Source organism: Sinohyriopsis cumingii, chromosome 1 (assembly GCF_028554795.1).
Source record: "Sinohyriopsis cumingii isolate HCF-2022 chromosome 1, ASM2855479v2, whole genome shotgun sequence".
Lineage (NCBI taxonomy): Eukaryota > Metazoa > Mollusca > Bivalvia > Unionida > Unionidae > Sinohyriopsis > Sinohyriopsis cumingii.
The window spans coordinates 159,806,090-159,828,751 of NC_142961.1; the positions used below are offsets into that span (position 1 = coordinate 159,806,090).

The window sequence follows — 22,662 nt, forward strand, 5'->3', positions numbered from 1 at the left end:
TTTACAGCAGGGCCTTCCATTAGATTTAAATGTGGCAGGTAAGTTGACAAAGTAGGGTGGGGGGTTGGGGGGACCTACCCCAATGGGGATAATTCATTTTTTTTTTAAAGTAGCATGGTGTAAAGTAAAAGTAGATGGGCTGATAAGGAATCCACTGAATTTACAGACTAAAGGTTCAGACATTTGTTTTTAAGAGAAAAATGAAAGAAGGAAACAATACAACAGATATTTTAATATGACTTTAATGTTTATTTTCTAGATTTAATTAAGATTATGAATCAGAATCAGTCTCCAACTCCACTGTAAAGTTTATCTATTACTTCTTCTGCTCAGGCACCTGCAAATTAAAACAAAATTGTAATGCTTAAATAAAGTCATATCATCTCAGCACTAGTTACATATGCAGAAGTCATGTTAATCAGCATTATAAAAATGTATGAAATTTTCTTCACTGCACTTGTGCTTCCCTTACTATCGTAAAGCCATGATACAAGATAACTTTGCACTTACTTGTCATTTCTGGCAAGTGGATGGTGCAATCAATTTGCACAAAGATGAATTTATTTCATCCAAATATTTCATGTGAATAAAAATTCCAAATGGAGGCACTTGTCCGATCAGACAAGATATATGCATATTGTAGTTAGCTGGACTCTAGCTCTGATAGTCCTGGGCAATAGGATAAGCTGATTTTGTTATCAGTTTAGAAATGCATCCGCTTTGCAAATACTATGCTTTAAAAGACGAAACTGAATCCAATATTGATGAAATAAGAGTCATTTGGATTACCTTGTTTTTTATCATTCTGCGTTGGTTGGGTGCATATTTGAGGGTCTCTGATATGGTCTCTTCCATTCCATTTGCCTTTGCTTTGCCATTAGTTTTCAAGCAGGCTTCTGCATGAGTAATACAATGTTTTAAAATAAGTTTCACAACAAAGGATGCATTGCATTTTTCTAAATGCCAGCAATAATCAATGGAATATTTTTAAAACATGTACTTTGAAATGTGTCTCAAGTTACTTTATCAATTCATTTAAAAATCTCTGGCAAGTCACATGAAAAACACAATTTAAATCAAGCCATACTTACTTATCAAAGACTTTCTCATTCACATCCTTTACCTCACACAATAAATATCAGCAACACCAACATTAAATTCACACAATCAGTACAAAACCTAGGTGTTACTCTGGACAGTACTCTCACATTGCACCAACATGTCATGAACATATGCAAGGCTGCGTATCTTGAGCTGAGACGCATCAGCTCCATTCTCAGATATCTTTCAGTTGATGCCACTAAAACACTTGTGTGTTCATTACTGCTTTCAAGACTGGACTATGGTAACTCAATTCTGTCTGGTTCATCTTAATATCTACTGCAGAGACTTCAAAAAGTTCAAAACATAGCTGCTTGGATCATACTTAGAGTACCACAATCAGAGCACACCTCCCCGCTGCTCTGTACCCAACACTGGCTATCCATTCGATCCAGAATCAAACACAACATTAGTTCTCTGTGCTACGTTTCACTGACAGACTCTAGTCCAACATACCTATCCGACCTCACCTATGTGTACACACAAGCAAGATACTTACACTCCTCTTCCGACAATCATATACTCATTATTCTCACTATGAAAACAAAGTCACATGGACAGCATTCTTTTGCATACCAGGGCCCAGCAACATGGAATGAATTGCCCACTGAACTTAGACACAAAGACGCAGTGATCCCATTCAAGAGTGCTCTCAAAACTACTTATTCTGACTACAAAAACAAACTTAATGACTTAATAATGTTAACTACCTTAAATATTCTCAGCATGTTTTTTATGTTTTCTAATTTCATGGTGTTTGTTTTTGTAATCATATCATTGTGTATGTTTTTATGTTGTCTAATGTTGCAAAGCGCTTAGAGCTTCTAAAGATTAGGCGCTATACAAAGTCCTCATTATTATTATTATTATATTTAGCCTGGATGAATATTTTTTAAATCAGTGGCCATAACTAAAAAATGGGATTTTGTTTTATGATCATAAAAGTATGTTGGACACCATCCATGATGTACAATGCTGTCTGACATTTCTATGCACCTAAGGTTTCCATCTCAAATATTAAAGCAAAATGCATACCGAATTTGACAGATTGATGAAAATAAAAAAAAGCAATGCTTACCATTTGAAAAGAGGCAATTGTCACTAGAATATTCTATTCAAAATGATATTAATTTTGGACACAGGGGATACCACCCCCATGTTTTCCTGACTCGTGATATGTCGGCCTATTCTGTGCACAGCTTTAAAAGATGTAATGTTTATCCATCGAGCTATAGAAATGAAATACATTTACTGTAGACTGTTTCTGTCAGCAGTTAAGTTGAGTAATTAGGTCAGGTTTATAGCTAGTTTACAAAATTCAATGTAGAATGCCAATAAATGACAAGATATATTTTTGCAAACTAAAGTGATCTTGAAAAAAGATTAGTAAAGTTTAACATTTTATAAAAAATAAGCTATTATGTGGAAAAGAAACAACAATGAAATAGGATGCAATGTGTTTATGTCTAGTTTTGGAAGGTACCGTCTCTAAGGTACCGTCATAATTGTACCGTAGTTTAATGGGTGGAAAGGCCATTGAAAGGTAAGGGCAGTGCGGAGACCATCGAGTATGTTCCAGAATAGCTGAATCTTTGTAGATACATAGATCCATTCGTAACTTCAGTCCGCAAGCGAAACACTGTACTTCATATCCCAATCCTGACTCAGGTCCGAAGTAGACAAATCCTGTTCTAGCTAAAACATACGAAGAAGGTAATCCTTCCCTATCCGTAGGCCATTTTTGAAACGTGTCCAATCGACGGGCACAATCACAATAGTCAGGTAAGAAGACTGGAAAATGGTAGGGTTTGAACTTGGAGTTCTCACTGGATTTCTCACTCGATTCTTGCTGTGGCGAAGTCATCCTTCTGGTGGGTGGCTATCCTCTTACAACCAATGTTTTATACCGACATGTCCATACAGCAAAGTAAAGTGGGTGGGAAGCCGCACTCACTTCTGCTACACGATTTGATAGACTTTTTCCAAGGGTCGACTGACGATGTGGTGTGTGGGTAAACGTACAATCTTGTTGGGTTGATAGGTGGTCACTTTCTCTAGACTGCAAGGCTTCTTTCAATATGCCAAAGTTGACCACTCGACTGGTACGATAATTCAGAGTAAGTCCTTTCACTTTACACTTCGTGTGCACTTCTCCTTGTTTGTCCCAGTATTCGTAGCCGTAATTTTTGGGACCACCACTAACGAAACTTAGAATCTTGTCATCGGGATGCTTGTCTGTCCAGGCTCCTAAACGGTCTCCTTCGATGTCAGGGTGCTGTTGACTCTGGTGATCGATATAAATGCAACTGTCCATGTCAAAGTACAAGACACGTTCCCCTAACAGTTCTAAAGCTTCGTACAATTTTAAGCGAGCATGAGCTGTCATGTAAGCTGCAATGATGACATTTCCAAAGGGGTCATCTTCTACAAAGTTCAGATCTTCTTCGTAATTCACCAAGATCAAATCCTCACGAACGACGTCCACGTGTTTCATGAATTTGGCTTTGTCGTGAATCATCTGAAAGTAGCGGGAAGGTTCGGTCAAATACTCCGTCTTGGGTAAACACGGTCATTGTGCCATTTTACCCCACAAGCAATTTAACATCACTTTGGCAAACGATCGCCTGCCTTCGTTTTTCTCAATGTGATCTAAAGTAATGCCTTCTTGTGCCCAGAATTTCTCTCTGAATGTCTTTTGGTCTTCGGGAGTGTGACACCAGGACAGATAGCCACTGGCTTCTTGCTCAGTTTCAAAAAGGCATCCACGTAGTCTGCGAAAATGCCTTTCTGTGTGGGGTCACCCTTGTGGAATTATTGTGTCTTGGGAAAGTGGCAAATTTCGTACACTTCTAACAGTTGGTATCCCATGTTCAGAGCTTTGAACAATTCTACGCTGACCCATGTCCCCGTCAAGGCCCATTCTTCCTGGGTGTGATGACAAGGTTGATCTTGGTTGCACGTTTCAGCACAAGTACGGCACAAAGGAAACATAAGTTTGCCTTGGCAATGGCGAGGTAAGACGGGATGGTATAGGTTCGTGGGAGGCAAAACTTTGCACTTGATCAAGCCTTCGTATTGTCGAATGTTTTTTAGGTCGATGTGTTCGGTGAACAATTGTGGGTGCCCTGCAGGAAAGCAACAATATTTGCACACGTAGGGATACAGTGAACACACGTCCAAGTATTTGATTTCTTCTCCTTTCTCTTCGTCAGCTTGGTATAGCAAACAGGTGGCATTGGTCCTTCCTCCGTACAAACTATTACTTGGGTTCAGGGGGTCCATGAACTGGTAACTTTCCATGAGGCGTTTAAACTCGGGATCGGTGTTCAAACAGTGATTGTATTTGTGTTCCCACATTTTCACCACTTGGTATCCTTCCTGTTCTAACTTTAGGCGTGGCTGACAAATGGCCTGGTACAAGTCTTCCATGGTTCGTTGTAAGAACTGATTTTTAGTGCCGCGGTCAGGGTAACAGACGGGACATCCGTGAAATAAGCAACCGTTAAACTCGTACATGATCTTGGGGTTTTCTAAGTCCCAGCCATTGACCGAATGCATTCCGATGATCTTTCGCCCTGTCCGTTGCGGGCATGCTGAATCCATTTGTCTTCCTTGTCGCACAAGTAATGCAACCAGCATGGGGCTTTGACCGAGTATTGACGTTTGACATAGTTGGTCGTTTGAGGACTGATGACAGCCACAGTGTTTTCAAGCATGAATCGTTGTCGGTAGACTAAGGAACACGCTTTGGCAATGGTGCAAGCCTCTTTTAAATGATCAACCCCTCCGTGTTCCATGAACAGTTCTCGAAATTTTCCACAGCATCGCCGTAAAATGTCCATGTCGGAACGACGATACTTTAGCATTTCTTCCTGAAAGTCGAAAGGGTCGGAGGCGTGAGCCTGGTACCAAGCGTAGAAAGTTTCTCGTTCGGTACGCATGTTGTCAGGGTCGTAATAGTGAGCCTGAGGCAAATGGGGTAGAACGGCATGTTGATTGGCTTCTGTATTGAAAAAGTGTGGAAAGTACCCTTTAGCCATTTCTGTCATTCCAAACATTTTAGGCATTCGACTCAAAGGCATGGCTAAGTAGCTCATCGAATCTTTAAACTGCACTTGTCCCACTTGCATGAAAATGATTTTGGCTCCGTTCAAAGTGATTTTAGGACGCTCGATGCCACGTTCCGTATAACATCTCAAAAGAAACTGTCCATCGTATCCGGAGAAATTGTGAGCCATCACCGTGGCATGGTGATGACAATCTCCATAATAATGTTCGATGTCCTCTTGGCTCCACGTCTTGTCGATGGGGTCTAAGACCCATTGTGTGAAATCGGCTAGTGTGTTCGGTCCTTGAAAGATTTTTTCACGCGCTCCAGGAATCTTACTGCAGTGAGGGCAATAACTCAAGATAGGTTCTTGAATCACTTCTCGCACGCTCGATGAGCCACGCAGAAATTAGGAATGTGAATACTGGTCTCTTGCATGCATTCGAAATCGAAAAAGATGAAATTGCCTTTCTTCTTCTTGTGACCATCCTCTTTCTCTGGTTGGGATTGGTATTTTTGTATGTAGCATTGGTGTTCCAAGTCCACAATGCAGTGACAAATGTGACATTTTTTCTTTCCTGAACATACGTGTGCCTTGGTACTGTTGATACATAGACCTTGTCCACACATTGGGCACAATCTCAGGAGTTGACAAGCACATTTCTTCTGTGAACCTTGCATCTTCAGATGTTGTTGGTAACAGGCAGGGCTGACAAATGTGCGCAGACAAGCAGGACAATGCACTGGTTCTTGCCCTTCGCTCAGACAGGGTTGAGAGGCCAAACATCCTGAGCATTTCGATCCACAATGTTTGTGTTGCTCTCGATTATTATAACCATCATAAGTCACATTTCTCACAGTAATATTTGTATCCCAGGAATCCAGTGATAGTGGTAATGGTATCGAAATGGTCATCGTGATGATAGAGGTGAATGTATTTTCCATCCTTAAAGTCTTTCCCTCGAAACAACAGAGACCCGCACACTTCTTGAGGGTGCACTTTCAAGGTGTATCGTGGAGCTAGGGCATCTTGCAATTTTTGCATCTCAGGAATGCCACAGGATGTGTCTTTGGACAGGCATGCTTGTTGTAACAGAAGTTCTGCTTCATTTCGTTGTTTGGCTCGGTTCGATTTTCGAATGTTCTCCCAGGCTCTTTTCCATTCTACCATGTCGTTCTTGTCGGCATAGGTTCATCCCACCACGATGGCTCGGGCTAAACACATGTGGTCTTGAAAATTGTTAATTTGGACAAGACTTGTTTTGGTAATGCGAAGGTTGTTGACCAATAAGGTCTTTCTGCATTGTCTGGTCCCTTGAGGAGGAGAGACGTGGGTCATGTCCAGTGTGGCTTTTCCATCGGTGATGTCAAACTGGTCATTAGATTGTTGCACGTGTTGAATCTTGTCCATGACTTTGGAAGTGGTCAATTCTGCAGGGCTGCTAAACTCGATCCAAACAGGGGATTTCAAGCTGTTATGTTGTATGGAAAGTCTCAAGCGATCATCTTCTTTGGGTTGACATTGTCGCTTGAGTGTGGTGAGCAAAGAATCCCACATGTCGGTGATGAACCCTTTTGCTTTCTCTAACAGTACTTCAGACTTGAAATCTTTAAACTTCACTGTGTATTTGTAAGCCGTAGTTCTAAATTTTCTAGAGGGACGCTTTTCCGTCTCTCGAATGTCATAGTACTTTTCAGGGTTGACTAAGGGTGGTAAACTTTGTTTAGAGGGTTTGGATTCTGGTTCACTCATGTCCTCTTCAAAATCACTGGCATGAATTTGTGCCAAGACTTCAGCCCTAGTACGAGGCGATAGATCACGTTTCTGCCTCTTACTTTCTTCTTCTTTCTTCTCAAATGAATTGGATCATTTCATCTCGATAGCAAAAAGTCAAATGACTAAAGTTTAAACACCATGGATTAATTTATAGTCATAGCAGACCAGCGTATATAAAGGGTATGTGTCTTGTCCTTTCACTATTCATTTCACTCTCAAACTGAGCACAACAATGGAAGAGACTACCAAGATCGAACGTTTCATCAGAGCTTTGCGAGGGGTCATTAGAAAATTCTCTTCAGACCAGCCGAGGGACTACTCTCCTTCCTTTCAAGATAAAAGTCAAGATACTTGCTATATCTGTCAGAAGAAAGGGCATTGGTCTTCAGAGTGTCCAGACCGTCAAAAAAGAAAAAAAAGGGGTTAGAAGAGACAAAAGTCAAGATACCTGTTATTATTGTCAAGAAAAAGGACATTGGTCACCAGACTGCCCAAAAAAGAAACAAGAGGAGTCAGAAGAAGAGAGGGATTCTTCAGAGGAAGAGGAAGAAGAAGAGGAAGAAAACAGACAGGTGAAGAAAAAGAAACAGGAGAAGAAAAGAAGGGAAGAAAGTGAGGAGGAAGAGGAGGAAAAGACTATGACGGTGAAGAAATTAAAAAAACAGAGAGTGAACAATGAGACAGAATAAGTCTATGAACTTTTTAAAGTGCTCTGTTGTGAATTGTGAATTGTAAATATTTATAAAAGAATAAATTAATTATCAAAGGTAAGTGTCTTTGGGTTTTGATTTTAAAATAAGAACCTACACTCACGCACACTCATACACAGACAGGTACTATTGGGTAAAATGGTTTTTATTAGTTATTGGCAATTGAAAGCCTATCTCTTTTCGAGAGACGTGGATGGCCCTGAAAAGGGCCTTTTTTGGTGTAAGGGGTGAGTTTAAACAATCAACTTTAACTGTCTTAAGCCTTTGCCATGGCCAAGGCCTACTTCTGGACTGCGTACTGTTGATGATTTCGTTGAAATCACTAAGGATGGTGCAGTAGGCGTAGTCACAGGGTTGGAGTGTTTAGCTTGGGAAGGTCGTATTCTCTTCGGCCGTAATAAAGAAGTCTGATACATCTGTTTCAGACTTCTTAACTAAAATGTCTAACAGTACCGTGACCGTTTGATTTTGACACCCTTGTTTCTTTGCTGCTGCGTCTTCTTCTTGTTGTTTTTTTCTTACCTCTTCTTCTTGCTGCTGTTGCTGTAGGAGAAAAGCTTGTTCCGCTTCCTTTTGCTGTTGTATAAATTTCTCCAATTCTTCTTTCTGTCTCTGTCTAAAATTTTCCATGTGCGGTAATGAAGGAGAAGGTGACGAAGGTTCAGGAACAAATTCTTGCAAGGTAAAAAAATCCACAAAATCCCAATTCACCTCTTCTGAAAGTAAGTCTGGGTTCCCTTGGGTAGTCTCCACCATCAGTGCACCCAAACTGATCGTTTTCTGAGTTTCCGTCATGTTGAAAAACTGTCGCTTAGATTGACTACGCACAGGCGCTAGCGAATCTATATAGACTATGTGACGTCACAGACTGCTCTCTTCGGATTGGACGTGGGCTGACTGAATTTTGTAACGCGTGTTTGGATTGGTCAACAAACTCAATCCGTTTCAATCCTTCCTCCCCCTATAAATAAGTACAGTTCACTGCATTCCTTCACCTGTTACTCAGCACCCCAACATGTGGACCGATGTACAATCTTCAACGCTTGTGTCTTCGATGATGTTCCGGACGGACATATCAATGTATGTCCGATCCAACTGGACAGTTATCCACAGGACAGACACCAGCCTGTGGATGCGAAGAATCTTATGTGGAGCATCAAGGATGCCTCAAAAGAGTCTTAATCTATGGTCCTGCAGTCAGGCACAGCCTAAGGTCAAGAAGAAGATGTCACAGATGCCCTTTATGTTAAGGGTATATTAACATAAAACCAAAGGCCCTTTTCAGGGCCATTCCTATCTCTCGAAAAGATCTTGACTTTCAATTGCCTACCCCTTTTTTTATTTTTTTGTTTAAAAAAATAATAAAAAAATAGAGACCCCTCCCTGTTTCAATTTGCGCCTGTTCCATTTTCATAGACCCATCAGGTCGGGACCTTATTAAAATAGGGTCCCGACCCTGTTCCATTTCCCCTAGTCCCAAGACAGTCCCACGATTTATTCCCCATGTTCAATTTCCCTTGTCCCTAGAGTGAATAGTTTTTTTTCTTTCTCCCATGTTAAATTCCCCTTGTCCCTAGAATGGATATTTTTTTTTTCTCCCATGTTAAATTACATAGTCCCCAGAGTGGATATACCCTTTTTAACATGGAAGTTCCCTAGTCCCTAGACCGTCCCTATTCACTACTACCATTGTCATTACCAGCCTGAAACCCAATTTAATGCCATTTGTATAAATTCATTTCAAATAAATATTATGATATAGTTGAAGTGTAAAGTCAAGCAAGTATTCTGTTTGCAGATTTTACATTTTAGATATTAAAGTCATATTTTCTCTTGTTTAGTAAACTTTATTGCAACTGGTTCCAAAATAGTAAATCTTATTTAATGTTCATTCACCAGAATAGGTATTAATACAATCCCGAATTAACTGTATGGTACTAAAATATACCCTGATCTTGTGTGAGATTGTAATATACAGAACTATACCTCAAGACAACAATAATATATTGAATTTATATTGTATCAAGACTGTCATGGTTATGAACTCCAACTTTATTCAGGTTTTTTCATAATAAATGATCATCTTGTGCTATGGTTGAAAAGAAATCAAAGTTCAGTTTAACTCCATTCTCTCCACATTTGTAAGTTGTTAAGAGGCATACTCATCCTCAGTGTTATAGTAAAATGTAATCTTATTTGGATCAATCTTGGTGGTGTAATATATGAATGGAGAAAGAATATTATCATCCAGATTAAAATATGTTTTATTCAGACTCTACTAAAATTTTTAGTTGGATATGGGTTACGGAGCCTGATGTGTACGAACAAAGCAATGTGTACCATGACCTTTTTAATTTAACATTTTAAACTCCTGCAGAAGAAAGAGATTTTTTAGATCCATTAATCTGTATTAACAAAAACATTTCTTCAGTATGATTTTCAATTACTTAGTATTGACAAAACTCATATTTTAAAGTTGTTGTTTTTTTGTGTTTGGTTTGGCCTTTTATGGTAAACCAACACAAGTAAGTTATTTAGTGCCAAGGCACTTTAAGTATAGTGCCTTGCCCAAGGACACACCATGGTAGCTAACCCAGGTTGGTCTGATGGTAGAATTTGAACCTACCTTATTTCACAGGTCCAGAAAGCTAACCACTGAGCCACTACAGCTCCCCATCTTATAGTGGAATGCTGGTATACTTTATGATCAAGAAGGATGGGTTGGGGTATGCATGTTGCATCTGAAAAAAGTGATGGAATTTTTGTTTACATAATATTTTAGTCATACAATATGAATCATTTTCTATAGATTTAAGATGTATCAGATCAAGTTAAGAAAAATCATATATTCTGTTTCCTGGGAATGTACTAAAATTCACTGTTATTGTTTGATTTTTTGGTAGTAAGCTTACTTGGTATTTTTTTCTTTTTAACTTGAATACCTAATTTGTTAACATCCTATTCTAAATCTTCAGAGTTCTGTCTATTAAGTGACAACTGTTGATACATGTAGGGAAGTTTTTGTTTATATCTTTTGATTTTTGTGATTCTGGAAGTTGCAGTATTTGTTGTTGTATTATAACCATTTCAGTAATTTAATGAATGCAGAGTATACTGCTCTATAAATGAAATTTAAGTGAAAATAATGTAAAAGTATGTTTCACTGCAAATATAAATTGTTTAAAATAATATATCATTTATCATATGACTATTCAATTGTGGTAACTAGTATTCTATCCAATATCTATATATTAAAATATGTCTTTTCATACAGCTGGTGATCATTTAGATACAAGTCCAATTGAACATAATCAAATTATCAATGCAGGTGTTTTTATTAGTAGTAGTATTGCAAGTATAAGTGTTAGTATTAAGATTTCATATACAGGTATGATAAGTGTATCATAATGTTTAAATGATGCTCCTTGTTACAACATAAAATATGTTCATTGAAACAAATGGTTCACTGGTAAATTGGCAGCAAAGGTCTTCACTGAATTATGCTGCATAAACTATTTTACAATAAAACATATATGATGCATCTCAATTATGATGAATGTGAGGAGGAGGATTAATAATAATGCAATTTAAGTTATCTTCATAACATAAGTTCTAGCAGATGTGTAATTTTTATGTGGTTCATCATCAGTTTGAAACTGGTCTGTGATTTCTGGATCTGGACATACCTGGTCCCCTGCTGTTGTGCTGCTATGGTCTTTACAGTTCATTAGGATATCAGTTACACTTGGTTTACATTTAGAACCCCATGGGATGGAATGCCCAGTTTGAAACTGAGAGAATGGTTAATTATCCATAATATAACTCCTGCAGTTATTATTAGGTTTGATATCAAGGTCTTTCTTTAAAAGCTTTTCAACTCAGGTTCTGTTCTACCATACAGATAAATAAAGTCAAATTCAAGGCTTTCAGATTTGTCCAGTTTGTTTCATGTGTTGCGGCAGACAGACTGTATATTGCCACTGTACCATATAAATATCAGTGCTTAGTCTGCTCTCAGTTGCTGTGGTTTGATTAGTTACAAGTGTCATCACATGTGACTAATTATTGACCAATGTAATGAAACTTGTATAATTAGAAGGCTGTATTTAAAAACTCTAAAGATCTTAAAAAGAAAATTGGATCGGGGTAAGTAAAACCTTTTACTTTGACCATTTGGCTAGAAAATAATTTTCAATAAGTTTAAATTGGATAATAGTAATATAATAATTAATTACACAAATCAGAATAAAAGCTATTTGCATATCCCCTTACAGCTGTTGCTTTTTCATAGTACTAAGTAGAATAAAGTATAGTTAAGACAGATAGCTTTAAGCTAGAATTAAACTCAAATAAATTGCAAGAAATCAAAACAAACCCAGGATTAAAACTAAAGAAATATCCCGTCATATATACCTTACATCAAATAAAGAAACTCAAGATGGATAACAACAAAATTAATGTCACATCATCAAATAGTTATCTCAGCTGCCTGGTCAACCTAAAGGCAGATAAACTAAGGCAAACTTACTCCGAAGCAGTCTCATCCCCCCTAAGAGAAAAACGACAGATACAGTTCTTAACGCCAATTTTCAACTCGACCCCAACTGACTCGATGAGTAGACTCTACCTGTCACCAAGCGTAAACGAGAATGTGGACAATCTACCGAGTAACCGCAAAACTACATCCGACATGAGTACCCAAACTGAGGAACAATACTCAACAAGCACAAAAACAACCCAGACCACGCTGGTTAAAAACACTAGCAGCCAGGGGACTCAAACTGAGAACCTACTAGATGAAACAGAACGCCCTCACCCTACCACAAATAAAGCAGTCACACACGACTCAACAAAAGGTAAGAATAATAGGAAAACCAAATCCCAAATACCAGTTAGAAAGAATAAGGAACACACTAACTGTCAGAATACAAGACCCAGCAAGCCGGTTATGGACAACGAAACAAAGTCAGCTAAAGAGACAAACACCAGGGGAAAAAAGACCAGTCTGCAAAATATCCAAAACAAGAAACACCCCGCTGAACTGACTCTCTTCGTCAAGGGAGTAAATTCCAAAATAACGAAGTTAGCCTTTAAAACCATAGCATGGCAATTGAACAAACATCACCAAGGAGAATTCACGCTTAAAAGCACTAGAGACGACTTGCTGATAATCAAATGCACCACTGAACAACAGATTGCCAAATATATGGAAATTGAAAGAATAGGCCAAATAAATGTTCAGGTCACTAGACACAACAGAACAAAACAACACATAGACCCAAACCCCCCAAAAACACACAACAAAGGAGTCATATACGTATCAACTCAAAATAAAACCAATGAAATAGTAGACTACATAAGGAGTAAAGGACAGGAAGTAGAGAAAGCAATCCGCCTAAAAACAAGAAGGGGAAAGGATAGCACTGCAGTGGTACTCTTTTTTAAGGGCGCCACCCCAGAAACTATCAAAATAGCCGAAAAACTCGAGGCTAAAAAAATTTTTGCTTTCAAAAACAAACCACGGTTCTGTGGCAACTGCAAAAATTGGGGGCATTACTCTAAGAGTTGCGGAAACCTATTCCGGTGCAATCAATGTGGTCTTCACCACCCAGACCGGAAAACATGTAGCGCCACCAATCAGCACTGCGCTAACTGTAGTGGCAACCACAAACCAAACCACGCAGAATGCCCCAGGGCTCTTAGAGAAGCCCTAATAGTTGAATATATGATCTCCCATGGGGTAAACTATAAGCAGGCCAAAACAAAAATCAGGATACCAAAAACAAAATAAATAGGTAGTACCCTCACTGGTAGGAAACACGCATAAAACGAAAACAACAGTAAATTAAACAAACTATTAAGACTTTTTGCACTAGAGATGGATTCCAGAGCAGAAATCAAAATATGGCAATGGAATGCACGCGGCCTTAGGGCCCATGCTGACCAACTAAATAACAAAATACTTGAACAGGAAAGAAAACCAGATGTTATATGCATACAGGACACCCACCTAAATGATACCTCACGTATCCCAAACATCATAGGCTACAACACCAAATACCTAAAGCATCGATCCCCCACAGCAAGAGGAGGGGGGTTAGCAACCTTTGTTAGAGATGGAATTACATCAGAAATGCATAAATTAACAGATAGTAGACCGCCCAATGACTTCAAAATACAGATAGTCAAAATAACCGCTCAAACTAAGCAGGTACTAATCGTTAACCTCTATGAAACAAATGAGCAGCGCAATTTAAGTGCAGATGAAACAATCAAAATGATTAAAGACTGTGGAGAATGGGTGGTAATATGCGGGGACTTCAATGCGCACAATGAACTATGGGGGAGTCAAAAGACGGACATTAAAGGAAAAATTGTAGAAAAATGGGCACAAAAATGCAACTTAGTTTTTCTAAACAACGGAATGCACACCCGGATAGATGACAGAACAGGCCACACATCAGCAATAGACCTATCTCTATGCACACCAAGATTAGCAGGCATTTCTGATTGGCAAGTTGATGAAAGCGACCCTATGGGAAGTGACCATTACCTTATAAATATAGAAATACAAATTAGAATACCTCAAAATAAAGCGTCCTTCACACCAAGATGGAAATACGAACAGGCCAACTGGATTAGGTTCAAACAGATAGGTGACTCAATCGACCCAGAAACCATATATCACCGGGACATTGACACCTTTAATGACAAATTAATAGAAACCATTAACACAATGGCCCAAGAAACAATTCCTAAAACTAAAGGAGTAGCACCCAAACCCACGGTGCCCTGGTGGAATAATGAATGTAAAATAGCAATTAAAGAGAAAAAAAGAGCTCTAAACAAATTCAAAAGAACTAAAAATAATAGGGACTTTAACTACTACAAGGAAAAGGAAAAAACTGCCAAACAAACTATTATGATAGCTAAACAAAACTCATGGAGAGAATTCTGCTCAAAACTAGATATTAACACAAAATCGAAGGAGGTGTGGCAAAGAATTAAAAAAATGAGAGGCAAAACTAAATCAATAACCCCCAACATACCTGGACAAAACAACAAACATAAGGCAGAAATATTCACAAACTATTTCGCCAACATGTGTAGCAATACCAACTTAGAGGATAAGTTTAAAAATCATAAAAGGCAATTTGAGGAAAGCAACTCTGACAACATAAAGGAAGCAGGAAATAATGACGGCCCACTAAACCTTCCGTTTACAGAAGCCGAATGGAGAAAGGCCCTCACCGGCAAAAAGACCACATCCCCCGGGGAGGATACTTTGGGGTATGAAATGTACAAGAACCTACCCAAAAAACTTGTCACAATTGCACTTAACCTCATTAATAAAATATGGGAAACCGGTACCATACCTATAAGATGGAAAAAGGCAGTAGTGGTCCCGATTCTTAAGCCTGGAAAACCCTCAAGCGATATAAAATCATACAGGCCCATATCACTAACAGACAATATATGTAAAATAATGGAAACTATGGTAAACAACAGGCTGAAATACCATTTAGAAAGCAAAGGACTACTAGCTAATACACAGAGCGGGTTTCGCAACTACCGAAGCACAATAGACCAACTCATGAGACTAGAAACCGCTGTCAAATTAGCATCTAGAGAAAAATTTTAAAAATCCAGATATGTTACAGCCATCTTCTTAGACATGGAAAAAGCATATGATCTAATGTGGACTAAGGGACTGATAAGTAAACTTAAACCATACGGAATAACTGGCAATATATACAAATTTATTGCTAACTTCCTAACCGATAGAAAGATACAAGTCAGACTAGGACAAGACTACTCCGAACGATACAAACTGGAAAATGGCACGCCACAATGAAGCGTAATCAGCCCAACTTTATTTAATATAATGATAAACGACCTGGAAACAGCAGTAAAACCCAACCACCTTGACTTATCCCAATTCGCCGATGACAGCGCCGTATGGAAAACTGGCAACCCGGCCAGCAGAGAAACGACCAAGCACTTACAAAAAGGACTAAACGATATAGGAAATTGGACAGATAAATGGGGATTTAAATTGTCACCTCTAAAAACAGTAGGCATAGTTTTCAATCCGGGAGGTGGCCACCCCCCACCCACTCCAAACTTAACCCTAAAGGGGGTACCCATCAAATTCGAAAAACAAGCGACACTCCTAGGTATGGTATTCGACCATGAACTCACGTGGGCAGCTCATATCCAAGAACTCGTAACGAAGTGCAAACGAGACATCAACCTCCACAGAAACCTCAGAGGGGTGAATTGGGGGGTTGATCAAAAAACACTCGTTACCCTATATAGAGCACTTATAAGAGCAAAATTGGACTACGGTTGCCAGGTATATGGAGCGGCGAACGCCACGTTACTAAAGAAACTAGACACAGTCCAATCAAAAGCGCTAAGGGTATGCACCGGCGTCCTAAATGGTACCCCCACACAAGATATCTTAATAATAGTAGGAGAACCCCCGCTAGACCTAAGGCGGAAGGAATTGATGCTGCGATACTCGACTCGAATATCAATACACCAACCCAACCACCTCACGCTACAAGCCCTCTTAGCATGCGACAAACCATTCGATACAAAAGGAAAAAATAAAAAAATACCTAGTGGGAAAATAATTATAGAATTAAAAAGGAAAATTCAAATCGCAAATATCAACCCAGAAAAAATAAGGTACTACCCAGACCCCCCGTGGACCTGTCCCACACCACAAATAGATCTTAGCTTACGTAAACTAGGACAAAAACAAAATGACCCGATAGGACTAAGAGCATCAATACTAACGTACATTGACAACAAATACGAGACATACACGCAAATCTTCGCAGATGGATCAAAAACCAAAAATCCAAATAAAACTGCAGCAGGGATAGTGATCCCAAAATTAGATGTCGCCGTTGGAAAAAGACTCCCAGACCAATGCGCTATATACACGGTAGAATTCATGGCAATACTAATGGCATTAACATACGTCAAAACATACCCCACAACTAAGGCAGTCATTCTAAGCGACTCTTACAGTGTACTACAATCGTTAGCAACGGACCAATCCAAGAGCAGACCTAATATGATTAATCATGCAAGATCGCTACTTAAAGAGATTGAAAAAAACAACAAACACGTTGAATTCGTATGGATACCCTCTCACATCCATAATCCCAGGCAATGACAAAGCAGATGCAGAAGCAAAAAACGCCACAAACGAACCAAAAGCCCAAAATATAGCATACAGCGTCACTGAAATCAATAACATGGGACAAGATCAATGACATGTGGCAAGAGCTATGGGAAAAATCGGATGCAAACAGTCTAATACACACGATGATGAAAAAAGTAAGTAGAAAAGTCGAAAGTCCGACCTTCAAAAATCCATACGATATAACAATAATAAATAGAATAAGAACAGGTAAAACACTATTGGCAGGATGCGCAGGGAAACACATAAAAAGGGGACCAACCGAAAACTGCCCCTACTGCCCAACTCCAGAAACAATCGCACACTTAATAAATATATGCCCCAAATACAACCAGGAAAGGGCCGAACTAAAATCTCAACAGGAACAAATAGGAGAACGGTGGACATACCCGGAGTTACTTGTGGCAAAAAACAATAACATAGGAATGACCTATAATAACATCATGACATTCATTAACAAAATAGGCAAAAGGGGACAAATCTAAACCGAATGAAGGGTTGGGTATAAAGAGAGACCATGTAAAGAAATTAAAACCAATAAACCTAAAAGATCGAACCAAAAAAGAAAAAAACCAATCAAAATATTACAAATCACTGTTTGGGAATTGTGACTGCGGCTCGGGCTAGTGGGTTCACAGACTGACACCGCCGCTCATAACCCGAACAATAAAAACCAGATAAGGACGAATATTACAAAATCACTGTTTTGGAATTATAATGGCATGCTAGGCCCCGTAGGTTCAAAAAAAAAAAAAAAAAATATAAAAAAAAAAAAAAAAAAAAAAAATATACATTAAAATAAATCACAAATAGCTAAGCTAAACAATAATAACAGGTAAATAGCCAAGTGGTCAAAGCGAAGGGAAACAAAGGCAATCAAACCACCTCCCTCGAAGAAAACATCTCACGGCGAACATGGCAGTATCAAAAGGACGAGAAGACCAAAACAGAAACGGACACGGGATAAGGCAGAAAGAGCTGAAATAAAGAAGAGCAGGAAAAGGCACAGAATGAAGTTAAACGTCCTAAGGCAGTAAAAGAAGAAAGAACAGGACACTTGCAGACCTTGGGGAATGAAGGCAGAAACAATGAAAAGAGTATGCCTCAAATAATCAAACCACCCCCACCCCCCAGTATGAAAAGAATTGCCTTCCCGAAATCAAACAAAAGAAATAAGGCCACCCCCCCCACATCTACTTATAAGTGTGAATGAGAAAGTGAGCGTGAATGTGTGTTGTCGGGATATGTGGGAAAAGCAGAAAAACGAACAAAAATGTCTATAGCCATCACACAAATATAGCATACACACTCCCTACCCACCTTTTTTTTCTTTTCTTTTCTTTTTTTTTTCTTTTTTACAAACAAATTTTACCACATAGGGCTTTCATTCTGACCCACGAAAGCCCTCTTTTGACCAACAACTTACTGGCCCTGAAACACACTGATTGGTTTAAAGCCACACGTACGAAATACTTAACCAAATTGAGATCTCCAAAACAAAATAAAGGGCTACTAAAAGCCTACTAGATGTGAAAATATTTTCGGAAAATTCAAGTACGCAAAGTACACAAAATTTAATAGACCTTACAAAAGATAGGAAAATTCACAACTCAGGAATATCTGAAGCGTATGTGACAATCACATGTTTGGCAAGATAGTACAGGAATAGCCCAATAAATACAGGGAACTGGGCATTGATTGCAACGAAAATTTAATAATACTGCTGCTGGTGTGCTTCGGTTACTGCCTGAAATGAGAGAGGAAGGAGATGCAGGATGCAGAAACAGACCACCAACGGAGTACAACGATGGAGAAGGTTGCAGCGACGAGAGCCTGGGCGGGACCTTTTGGGGCACCTGGGCTTCGGCTTGCTTGCTTGGGGGCATTGTATAAGTTAATCGCTAAATTCAAAAAGTACACAAACGTGTACAAACTAAACAGTCGCACATACCGAAAGGTGCACGTGACTTTAATCCAATGAATGAATGAAATGTGTGCTAGAGGGTAGGGTTAGCAGTTATACTCCCAATTATGTTTGTGATGAGCAAAAGCAGCTGCACAAATTTGAGCTTTTAGTTTGGTTCTGGTAGGGTCAAAGGATGCAGGTACATTTTACATTCATTTTTTACTAGAAATAGCTATTTTCAATATTTTTCTGTGACAAGGCAACTAAAAGAATCAGTATGTGCCTTATGCATGAATAAAGTTCACTAGTACTATAACAAATTAGCATACTTTTCATCACCCCTCTACCATCAAGATTTTTTTATATTTACCTCTGTAGCAGACACAAATAAAAGTCGGCAGCTCATTTGCAGACTAAGTTACGCATATGATCTCCAATGCTCATCTAACTGTGACAGGCAGTCACCAACAAGCCAACCTATTTCCATGCCTAACTCAAAGTAAATCTGAACCACATTATAGATTTAGCTTATGTGTAAATTTATAAATGCTAGGCTTGTGATAATTAGGTTCATGCCTTCTACCTTAAAAATTAGAGGGATGTCAAAATACGAAACTATCCAGTGAGACCTATGATGTTAATTTTAATCCCTATGGGATTTGTGACATAAAAAACCCAAATGCTTTATGTATTAAAAGGTAACTAATGGGGGCAGGATCTGCAGTGAATCAATGGTTAGTATGCTAGACTCCTGATAAAAATGTTTGTGTTAAAATCCTGTTATCAAGTCAACCAGGTTACCTACTGCAATGTACCCTTGCCTTACTCCAATTCCCTCAGTACTCAGTAAACAACTAGTGTTGCTGTACATAACAAAACCAGTCCATATTGATTTTACATATTTTACTAAATCCTGACAAAAATAATTCTCTAAATAAAGAATGATTAATATGTGATGGTCTCGCATGTAATCAAACTCTTCCAAGCTTTTAATGATATGAACCGATTTATCAATGTTTATCAAATTTGCATGAAAAACTATTTCTTATTTGTCATCAAATATGTTCAATGTTTTGATCATATAAGCATTTCTGCTACATTAGATCAAAATAATCTTTTTGTCAGAAATAGAGCCCTTATAGTATTTGCAAGGTCAACCAATCAGATGCAGAATTTGAGTTTAATATGAATGAATATTTTTTTTACAAAATTGCTCTTTTGCTATGTCTTGATGAGATAAATCTATTCACCAAGTCTGATGAAATTAATGAGAAATAGTTTTAAGAGCAGTAGCAAGAATGGCTAGTGAGATGTAGAACCACCACATTATATGCATAGATTTTGCTTATAGCCTCAGACATACAAGCAAATAATTAAACAAGTCAGATCTAAATTGGATCATAAACACTGTTGTGCAAATCATAAGAAACTCTGCCAATCAGATGCAAGGTCACTTCACTACCATACCTTTATCACACTCATAATAAGCATCATTGTGAAACTTGACTCTATAAGCCCAATGGCCAAGCATGATCAAACTTGAATCAGCAGTAGTGGTTATAACCTCATGTATTTGTATGCATCTTCACTTCTTCAATCTAGATCTCATTTATATAAGCATGTATTCTATGTTTAGTAAAAACTGCACTACATGTATAAATATTGCATGCGGTGGTAACATACTCAGATGAAAGATCACCTTATTATTATTAATGGTTAACACTCATCAAACTTCAAGGACAACTTAATGATTTTAGCCTATATTGTGGAAGTATGGCTTTTAGGCTGGTTAAAAAACTCAACTAATCTTATACATGATCACATGTATATACTTGGATTTTGCTCATTATTAGATTTATCCAAGATGTTGATTTAAGCCCAAAACCAAGTTTTATATAAACAAATTGATCAGAACTATGGACTCCAAAGTAGCTAATTTCTTACTGTTGAAAGACAGAAGGGGATGTGAAATAAATAACACACTCTGGACCATTACATAAACCCACTTAGCCTTTTGACCAGTTGAGATAAAATATCAACAATAATGTTAAATAAGATTGATAAATTATGTTTTCTCACATTACCTCTAGCCCTTTTCAACATGGATGGTATTTTTCTTCCACATATGTCAGCTCTTAATTAGTGGCCCTTTCCCATCATGAATGTTGTAGGTGAAACTCTCAGAATTAGGCTTTTTAATTTATATCTGTAGAAGAAAAAAACTATTGGTCTGCATATATCAATGTCACCATTTCTGTATTAGATTAAAATACCATGTGTGTGTGTGTGTGTGTGTGTGTGTGTGTGTGTGTGTGTTAATTTTAGAATTTAAGCAAACTTGTCTCCATGTGTTTATTTTAAAACTGATGATGATAACACATAACAGGTTCAATGGATAAAATGTTATTTCTTACTTCTTACAACTGCTCATTATATCTGAATTTACATTCAATGTTTGTTTTAATTAACATATTTGGGATATTGGGCAAATTATTTATTTTGTAGTTTATCATTATATCATTTACCAGTCTTTTATCATTCAAATATGTAATATAGTACCATTATACTGACTTCATATTCTATATGATATCCCAGCAATACATATTAAGCAGATAAGTGCAAATTAAAATGTTCAGAATGTAAAATTTACTCCAAGCTCAAAGAAGATCAGCAAAAGATAATATCCAACAAATTACCAAACAAAAAGCGAAGTTAACGCAGTTACCTTTATTATGATGTCTCCAACACCAACGGTACTGTACAGCTACGTCTTCTGAGTTTTACCGTCATCTTGTCTTTCAAACCAGAATTAATTTCTTGAGCTCTTACAAAATGAAGAAACTTTTAAATACTATAATTTAAGCAGCTTCTTTACATGCCATCAGATAAATTATGGCACAGTGTTATGTCTGTCAGCAAAACGCAACTTCACATTTGGACGGCGCGCTGTGTGGGCATCGCCGACACAGCAACTGACATGAATTCTCTATTAGCAGACAATGATTCGGAATAAATCCTTCGCAAATCTAACATTCTCGATTTTTCATAGTTCCACTTTTCATTGTTGCATCTGTTTGATTGTACAATTGCTAATGATGTTCAATGAATCAACTTCAATTCATCTGCTGTCTGAAATCCCGGTTCAGTTGGTATTTTCTTCCGCGCATGATGCCGTGTAAATAAAAGATACGGTCGACATTCAAAGTGGTTTAGGTTAATTTATTATTTTTCTTTATTAAGGTCATTTGCAGAAAGTGTTTCGCTAGGGTGAGAAAAAAAAAATATAACAAAAAGAAAACTTTCTTTTCCAACGCTAATACTGTATATATTTCAATTTGTGATTGATGCTATAAATAAAAAAAAATGATAATAAAGCATTTTAGCCCGTGGCTTCGGCACGGCACTCGTTTTTGTGGGTTTTTTAAAATGTTGTTAGTGTTGTTTTGGGGTTGTTTTTTGTGTGTGTACCACACTAAAAAACATACCAGGTATTAGGCCTAACGTAGGAAAAGAAATTATCCTCTATTTATTACTATTCTTACTGTCAAATGACGCAAAAGTGATCAAATTGCTATTAAGATTTTGTTTTGTATAACACTTACCGCTCGTTTTCCTCGAGATAAAGCAGCCACTTCAAAATGATTATAAAATCTGTGACAGATGAAAAACGTGGTTTAAATAATTCGTAATCGCCTGCCTTAAAATACTGTAGGAATTTGCTAATGTATTTCATGGCCCTCGTTTGAATAGATACCAACGATCATGTATATCGACCAAATTTTGTATATTCCTGCCCACAATCATGTATTTTGTATTAAACCGTATATTACACGAGCGCTCTGTGGCAAACTCGGGGGGGGGGGGGGGTCTCTATTATACCCAGAGGCGTAGCTATGATATTTT

The 22,662-nt window shown here is 38.0% G+C and overlaps 1 long non-coding RNA gene across 2 annotated transcripts; it reads right to left on the bottom strand.

Annotated features, from left to right (window-relative positions):
- Positions 1-239: 239 nt before the first annotated feature.
- On the bottom strand, positions 240-22,351 carry LOC149808235 (uncharacterized). 2 transcript variants are annotated; one of them, XR_016419695.1, is made up of 5 exons: positions 21,485-22,351; positions 20,844-20,965; positions 10,263-10,377; positions 790-896; positions 240-337 (listed from the first exon to the last, which is right to left on the bottom strand). It is a non-coding gene; the product is annotated as an uncharacterized LOC149808235 (long non-coding RNA). The 2 variants fall into 2 exon arrangements; XR_016419694.1 differs by lacking the exon at positions 21,485-22,351 and having other exon boundaries at positions 20,844-21,476.
- Between the last annotated feature and the right edge of the window lie 311 nt (positions 22,352-22,662).